The following is a 9,521-nucleotide window of genomic DNA, read 5'->3' on the forward strand; positions in this document are numbered from 1 at the left end:
ATCTGTCCCTATTGTCAATTGTATTCCTTTTAAATTGGGTATGGTTTAAACATTACAAAATGCAGTATAGTAACTGTACTATAAAACCTTGAGCAGACTGATTAAAGGTTCCTCTCGCGAACTCCCAACAGAGATGGGAACGCATTAGCGTGCACAATATAGGACATGAAGGGAACACGGTTTAGTTCTCATTACCGAAGTAATAATGTGTTACAGTATTAGAGTTAATTGAGATAATTGAGCTTAGCACACCACCATTTCATGTCAGTCGTGTACCGAGCAATCTTCATCACCGCAAAGGCACTAGGATGACAAGCACCGTGATGTGTGTGCGGCAATGCGGGCGTGCGAGTTGGGTTGATATGGTGCCGAGCTGTAGTGCATGGAACGCAAATTCATACACGAATCACTTGGGGGTATAATGCATTGCAGGCCATCAAACATCTCGCACTTCTTAGCTGGTCTTCTATCCAGCCATTTACTATTGTAAAGCACGGATTTGTTTACAGCCCGAAGGAAGACCATCAAGCGTGGTACAATCGACTTTTTATCATCTCGTTACTTTGATAGTGCATTGTCTTTGAGCTGTGTGACGTCTTCTGGCGTCATCTGGTCGAGCACCAATTGGGTCGAGGCTCAAAAGAAAGCCGTGCCTTGTTGTGGACCAATCAGTTTCAAGGACAATGCATATATTATCATGGGATGTTTTTTCTTCTTTGGTTCTTTCGGTAGTCACGTAGAATGAGAATAAAATAATAAATTGATAAAATAACACAATATTCTCACGACGTTTCGGCCACAACACAAGCGGCCTTCATCGGGTGACGTTTCGGCCACAACACAAGCGGCCTTCATCAGGTGAAGGGGACGAGACTGTCTGGAGGACAGCGCTGGAGCGTTGTGGCCGAAACGTCACCTGATGAAGGCCGCTTGTGTTGTGGCCGAAACGTCGTGAGAATATTGTGTTATTTTATTTTATCAATTTATTATTTTATTCTCATTCTACGCGACTTTACCGAAAGAACCAAAGAAGATGAATCCTTGCAGTCACGAAAGCTTTAAATCGAAAAGTATGTTTTTTGTTTGCATTTTGACTGCAGGTATTGTGGTTAATGCAGTCATGAATCATTGTAAAAAGGTTTCAGTTTTGTTGCCAGAAAAAAGGGGGAAAACCCTATTATTACATTTTGGTACTGGGAAAGGAGGTCAATGATGAGATACAGGTGAGATTTGTTTTACATTGTTTTATTACAACGTAATGTGCAATGTTTCAGCTGGAACACCCCTTGACACATTTTAAAGGGTTGTCCATCGACACATGGATTTCGATCGCAACAAGCGGTCGTCATGACGATCGCTTGTGTTGCGATCGAAACGTAATAGTTTTTTTGGTTATTTTCTTTGAAACTATCTACGTGACTTTATCGAAAGACCCAAACAATATGAATTAATGCAGTCACGAAAGCCTTAAGTCAAAATTTCATAAACGCGTTACACATTTTACATCTATAAATGTAAATTGTCTTTGGTAGATATTTTAATGATGTGTATGAATAATGAAGTTGAATTTGAACATTTGGCCTTCAAGAACAACTACCCCATGGAGCTGCAGATGTGACATACGGTTGCGTAGTGGGCTTGATGTATCTGAAAAGTCTGCTCTGTGGGTGCCACTTGGTAACGCTCGCATCGCAATTACCGTGCATGCCACTAGGTGGCGATGTCTCCCCAGCCCTGACGCCTGCGCCTGCTTGCACACATGCACCTTGAGTGATAACACGACCACTTTTTTTGTTCCTAGGTAAGTAAGTGTTATTTCCTCAAAGGTAGATAAAATGGCTATTATTCCCCACAAACTTTGATCTTGTGACCAGGACAGTGATACTCTTTGGTTCTATTCGGTAAAGTCACGTAGGTAAAAAATAAAACGACAAAAATCACGACGTTTCGGCCACAACACAAGTGGCCTTCATCAGGTGAAGGGACCAAACTGTTGGTTGTGGCCGAAACGTCGTGATTTTTGTTGTTTTATTTTTTACCTACGTGACTTTACCGAATAGAACCAAATAGTATGGATCCTTGCAGTCACGAAAGCTTCAAATCTAGAAAGGACAGTGATATTTTGAAATGTACCTATTTTCAATAAGAAAACTGGCAAATGTGTTTTTGTTCACATAAAGTCAGAAAAAAACAACATGAATCAAAATTAACATGTATTTATACTAAAGTAATACAAACATGACTAGATAATATTTCGAAGTGAGTAGTTTTTGCGAGATTTACGATTATACTGTAAATCACTTTCACGAATCAGCCCCCAAATGTAGTCTCCCATCATGTTCTCGTTATACTGTCCTTGGTAGCGGCGTTCAAAGTCCAGTATATCCTGGTGGAAGTGCTTGCCTTGCTCTTCCGAGTATGCTTCCATGTTCTCCTTGAATTTATCAAGGATGTGGACTTTGAGGGACATACTACAGCCCATTGTGCCGTAGTTCTTCACCGGTCTCAACCAGCTCCACACAGTTTTCGACCATGTGATTGCCCAGGAAGCCACCAACCACTCCGACAAAGCTGTCCCAAGCCACTTTATCCTTACTCGTGAGCTTCTTGGGGAATTCATTGCAATCTAGGATCTTCTTTATCTGTGGTCCGACGAAGACACCGGTTTTGACCTTTGCCTCAGACAGCTTAGGGAAGAAGTCTTGAAGGTACTTGAAGGCTGCCGACTTCTTATCTACAGCTCTGACAAATTTGTTTCACGAGGCCCAATTTGATGTGCAGTGGTGGCATCAGCACCTTCTGGGGGGCCACCAGTGGCTCCCACTTGACGTTGTTCTTCCCCACAGATAACTGTGGTAATGCGCCTTGGTGTAATTTTCTATACTTTTTAGGCATAAGCAATTACGAAATAACACATACTACCCAGGAACAATAATTGTGTTACATAGTGTAATCGACTATAATTAAAAATCAATGAAATATAATTTAAGGGGACAACGACAGCTTAACGTGGTTTCTGAAACAATCTCCGGAGCCTTGTGCGAAAAGAGGTGTTTTGTTGTGGATATTACGGGATATTTGTGTTGTGGCTGGAATGGAACACGTGCTCGTGGTGTTTGTGTTGCGTTTCCAGGGCTGTACAAAGTTAAAAATGCACTCCAGTACGTCAATTCTGACGTGACATCCGCTTATCGTCACCATCCATAATCTCTCCACTTCTGGATGAAGGCCTCTCTAAGCTGTCACCGCCGTTAATGTTATCGCTGTGCAATTCTGACGTGACATCCGGAGCTATGAAATCAAGCGAGTTGATTTCACAGCTCCATCTCCACGGTTGACGTCCTTTTGGTGTGTTTTTTTCCTGCCACTTCTGCGTTTCTCTTGACCATCCGTTTTTAGGGTGTGTCTTGCCAAAGCCCACTTGCTCAAGAGTCAATATGATCTCTCTAACTGGCACATGTTTTCTGGTCCACATGTTGCTCTTTATGACTCTTAGTTTTATTCTGAGTGTGCACTGTTTAGCTTTCTCTTGTCTAATTTTTTGAAAAATATTTAAGTGTCGGTTCAAAACTTTGCAAGCCTCCCCTTGCAATGTGTACGCTTGTGTCACTTTTATGTCATCCCAGTGTAGCTGTTTAGTTTTCTAAACAATATTCTAATTTATTTTCTGTTATGTATTACTGTATATAATATATTAAAGAGAGGGTCCTTGCCTATAACATCTGGCAATTCAACAGCAGTCATTAAAACAAGCCTGACTGGTGATGAAACGCTGTACATATATCGAAACTGGTCCATAGATTGCCTGTGCTGCATCAATCCTCCTGAAACTATGCACTCCGAAAAGGCTGTGGGGCCGATTTGATATTTTAAAAAAATGTTTACGTGGAGAGACAGATATATGGAGACATACAGTTTGCGTATCTATTTCATAATTTAGGCTTTGTTTGAATTGACCTTTTAATTCCACTACCGCGCATAAGATTGTATTACTCCAGTCTTGTGCAATAAAACGGTAAAGTTCATCAAACAAGCATTTGGTGGCGCTCATGTTCATTGGCGGTCTTGGGCCATTGATGCAAAGTTCACATTTGTGTGATGGGGAGTGGACCATTTCCCGAATGCAGCAGACGCACCCTAATGCGACAACAACATATACTGCGCAGTGTATTGAACATTGATGCAGTGGCATTCCAAGTGTGCACAATTTCCATACCACTACCCCGACAAAGGGCAGTGTTTTCTCAAACTGCCTCCAAACCAAGTCGCACCGTGCGTACGTTTTCGTGACTGTGTCGCGCCATCAAATGTGGGACTTAAATGGACAATAAGTACTGTAATACTATGGCGTAAAATACACTCAGGATTAACAGAGGGATGTATTTGATTTAAACGTTAAAATGTAGGATCCTCCTGAAAATGTATCTTGAGACACGGTGAAGCTTACATTCGTGAATAAAGGACCAAAGTAACGTTAATAAATGCCACATTTAAACATTGTTCAGAACCTGTTAATGATGCATCAATCTCTTTAAGATATGGGTCCAAGTTTGACAACAACAATAATAACAAACCCCTTTAAAAATGCATAACATAATCTCTTAATAGGGACCTTGTCTATACACATCTGATATGTTATCCAGTATTGATTCTAGCAAGCATGACTGCTGCTGATACCGATTGTCAAAAACCGGTTCAGAGTTACTCTACATATTAAACTCGCGCCGCTGAAAAAATCACTTCCAAGAGGTCGTGTGGCCAATGGAATGTGTAAAAAATACCTTTGTTTTTTATGTGGAGCAATAGATATGGGAAAGAGGTGCATGTTATATATATTTTTAAAGACGGTACTGCAATGTATGCTACTCCGGAATCAGTATGAATTGCAGTATATTGTACTAAATAGACATTTATTCCCCACTCCCAGTGTCATAATGCAATTCTGCAGATTTCACTTGGCTATTTTTTTTCAACCATAGCATGCGTTGGCAGCTCTGCTATCTCTTTATTATATAAGTGAAGGCTGTTTTTTAAAAAAAAATTCTACCAGTTAACCGAAGAGATGCAAACACCCCATTATTTTTGTACTTATGTGTTTTGTGGAATGTGTTGCTGTTAAATCGCAGACTGCAGCACATAAACTAAACAACCCATCTTAACCACGGTAATGTGAAGGAACCATATAGTGGATACTATTTTATAATCTATGGGGTAAAAACGCAGATAACCGTGGATAATAGGATGAATAGGGCCGTCGACCCCACAGCTGTGATGGATAGGAATCGCATTTAATAGGGCCGTGGACAAGAGGAGGTCTCCTGTAAAATAGTTGTTTGAGAAAATGCAACGCTGGTTGTGGCTGGGCAGAGCAAGAATGCTGTAAACCAAGCCTGGACGTGTGTGCGGTTGACACTTTGGGGAGAGCAGAATATAAATAATGGTGATCAATTTAGAATGCGTGCATATTTCACGAATAGGACGCAATGTCCGATCGAGAAATCTAAAGCGCAGAGCCAGAGCTCGAAGTCCATAATATGCCAGTCTGGTCGGGCAAGAGCCTGGACAGGTTAGCCCTGAGCTGCTGTTTGACGGTGGATGGCACTTGGATGCTGCGTGTGTGAAGTGGGAGAAGGTTCCAAGTGGCTTGTGCATCCAGGGAGAAATGCCGCTCAGCCAAGACAGTCCTGGTTTTGGGCACAATGAGCAGCAGGTTAATATGAACTGCGCAAGATGCGGTGGTTTGCTGTGATCAGTGGAGTGAGAAGGGATGTGACAAGACACTCTCATGTCCAAACAGTAATACTGTAGTTCGACTGTGCCAATCCCTTGCCCTGTTTGTTGCTGATAACCATTCTGAGAAACAGTCCCCTATTTCTAAATACCGAGCAGAGAAGACTTCCGTTATGCCTGCATGCCTGTAATGCGCATACCGAATCAACAATATCATTAAAAAATCGAGACAAGCTGTAGTGACGGATAATAGTGCCTTGGCGTTGTTTATTTGTGCACGGTGCTTGAGTAACAGCACTGCACGTTCACTATTCTGGCAAATTTGCCCGATGATGCTGGATGCAATTTCCAACGAAACGTCGTACTCAAAAATTGTAAATGTTTTGGATTCACTCTTCAACACATCGTTGGGCTAAAGTAGTGAACTATTTGTCTTTTGTCAACGTGACACATTTTTTACTGATTGGCCGTGTCGGGTGGTGGAGGGTTGCGACACATTTATAAATCATGCGATCTAACCCAAAAACATTTATTAAGAATAATATTGGTCGCGAAAGCCTACGTGTTGAACCACATTCCTACATGTAAGACATTAACCACACAACAATCACTAAGTTGGTTTAACACCACTACTCCGACTGTCTTTCTCCTGGGAATGCAATGCACATCAAACTCAGGTATACAAGTTCTTTAAAGGCCTAATATCTGGTATATAGCTAAAACATAATGACTTGAATGAAATAAAATGAAGTCAAGGCTTGAGAAAATAGTATGAGAGCTATGGAAAGTCAAGTGTAATCACTCATCTCAGACTCTGAACTTGACATATCGTGCTTTCAGTGATGCATTTCATTGACAATTGTCAACCAAGGCAGTTTGCCTGAAGCAGCTCCAGATACCATCTGCCTCGTCTGCCACCGTCATGTCTACCTGGGGACGAGGCTGTTTGCTTCCTGCGTTTTCTAGTTCATAATCTTATATTCCGGTGGTACAGCATGAAGCTGACACCCGCTACCAAATTCTGTTTATTTTCATTAATTTAAAGCATATCATGTGTGGAGGCTGTAACTTGTTGTGCCTTGTATGCTTTTTTTTACAGTTCTCTTCCAGCTTATGAACGTGTTGCAACCGTCTTCTGAATCTCGCCTTAAGGTATGACAAGGATTTGTGCTGTGTTTGGAAATGTCAGTGTTAGTTGGCTGCAGTTTGAAATTTTTTTTTACCCGATAGCAATAGTACATCTAAAATGGATCGCGTGACCCGCATCTAACGTTTCTCCACTTCACGCTTCCTTGAATTTAAAGTTTATTCAAACGTGACAACAATATGCACTTATCGCAAAAAATAATTACGGAGCTCAGAATGCACACATGTAACAATTTCTGTGCGTAGGTCTTGCGTTTATAATTCTTGCATTTTGTGGCAGATAGTGATCAATACTTGGGTGTTAACTGCGACTGCCGACAATCGTACAGGCATTGTGCATGTTGACTGTGTGCAAATGGTAGAGGCGCAGCCCTGCAATTGCTCGCTCACATCACAAGCTAATCACTCGGCTATTTCAATGCTAAATTCTATGCTAATTCCTTTTTCAAGGCGCTCTGTTTCTTCTCACACAGCTTAAAGGTCGCGGTCTGAGCTTAGCTGTGTTCGCTCCAGCGCTGTCCTCCAGACAGTCTCGTCCCTTCACCTGATGAAGGCCGCTTGTGTTGTGGCCGAAACGTCGTGAGAATTTTATTGTGTTATTTTATTTTATCAATTTATTATTTTATTCTCATTCTACGTGACCTTACCGAAAGAACCAAAGAAGATGAAACATTATTGATAGTCGTACAGTGTGTTAAGTTCACAATATCTCTCCCAACACGGCCAGATGGGGGCTTGCCTCGTAAGCCCCCTAGGTCAATGCTTCTCAACCTCTTACATTTCGCAGCACTCACTCTCGAGCTCGCACAATCTTCGTGACACGCCTAACCAAAAACTCACTGTGGGGTGAGTGAGCGGGTGTAGCGGCTGTTTGTCCGACTGTGCACGCGCAACCGATAGGAGTGAGAGGGGAGCCGAGGATGGGGGGGGGGGCTGACGGCTGTCTGCTGCTGGACCACGCCGCGACCAATGGAGAGGGGGAAGGGCGGGAGGCGGTGGATGGATCGGCCACTGAACGGCACGGGAAGTCTGTCCTAGCTTGTAAATAGCACCGCACGCATGCGCCTTTGCCACGGCACACCTGTTGCGAGCTGCTACTCCTCCTCTAGGCAAATACCCAAGAGGGGATAAATGCCAGCTACTCATAAGCGTGGCCATAGGGGCCGTCCATAAATGACGTCACGCACCTGGGGGAGGTGGGGTCAGACATTTGTGACGATGTGTGGCGAGGGGGGGAGGGGGGTGAGAAATGTGACGCGACATAAAAATGCGCAACTTTAAATAAATATAGACAACACGTTCTACTTAATTAAATAGACTTTTTAATAAATGTTTTCTCCTACAACATCAGAGTGCAGCGCCACATTAAATACGCAATACAATGACAATAGTTTAAAGCGATTTGAAGCATGTTTATATTTTTTTGAGGGGGAGGGGGCAGAGCTTTGTGACGTCATATTTGAGGGGGGGTCTGACATTTTGTGACGTCGTGTGACGAAGAGGGGGGGGGGTCAAATATCGTCCAAAATCGCGTGACGTCATTTATGGACGGCCCCATATTCTCATAAGGGTGGTCCCCACTGAGTTTAAAAGTAAGAACTAAGTTAAACTTAAGCAGTGAGGTAAAGACATACAACAAATAAATATACGATTTGGAAAAACAATACGTTCCATTGACCAGTTGTACATTTTTATTAATCGGTGCTTTTTGTGTAACGTGAATGCAAACACAATGTTGCATGAGTTCGCTAAGTCTTGCAGTGGACGTAATGGTGTGGGCAAGTACGCACATTGTTGTCAACCATTTCCTGGCCTGCCCCCTTCGGGTCAAGTCCAGAGGATGACGGTGGAGGGTCACGGCACGGACTCGCTGTCAACATTCGAGATGTGGCCAGATGACCGCAGTTCATAATGTGGAGTGCAAACGTGTCTCGTGGTGAACGCTTGTGACTGCACAATGAAATCATCCGCAACACAGAGCTGTTTTCATTGTTTTATTTCGCAATGAGCAGCGCCCATCGCTGTCTGGGAATCTTGGTTTTGTTACCATGGCGCTTACTTGATATCACAGTAATTGTGATGCTAGGTTTTGCAGAAATAGTAGCTGTCTAACGTTGTAGCGTCAACTAGCTTATTATGTTAATAAGATAAACCAATACTATGTTTTGTGTAATGAAATGTCATTCGACTCAAATAATAATTTCAAATTATTGATGTCTGCATTTTAATAGCAATAATTCAAAGTTTTGGGGCATGTGTCAATCCACTGCTGGATGAAGGCTTTCCCACGCCATGTCAGTCATGGGGGTTGTTTGACCATACTTCACCACTACTCATCAGCGCGGGCTGGTGTGGGGGCCCACGACTTGTTTTGATATCACTTGCCACTCATGTGAGCTAAGGCCAGGAATCAAAATCGTTTCCCCAGCTACATTGCAGTGCACGAACCTCCGATTAGCACAGTTGGCTACATACGGTGCAAAAGAAGCTCAACATACAACACCACTCCAAATATTAAATACTCTATGCAAAAAAATATGCAAAATAAAAACGTGATGAATAGTAACCTGTAGTTACATATATATGTTAAACACCAGAGTATTTATATTCTTGGTTCTTTCGGTAAAGTCACGTAGAAGGGAGAC

Source organism: Petromyzon marinus, chromosome 4 (genome assembly GCF_048934315.1).
Source record: "Petromyzon marinus isolate PM22_M1 ecotype Great Lakes invasive population chromosome 4, UKy_Petmar_22M1.pri1.0, whole genome shotgun sequence".
Taxonomy (NCBI): domain Eukaryota; kingdom Metazoa; phylum Chordata; class Hyperoartia; order Petromyzontiformes; family Petromyzontidae; genus Petromyzon; species Petromyzon marinus.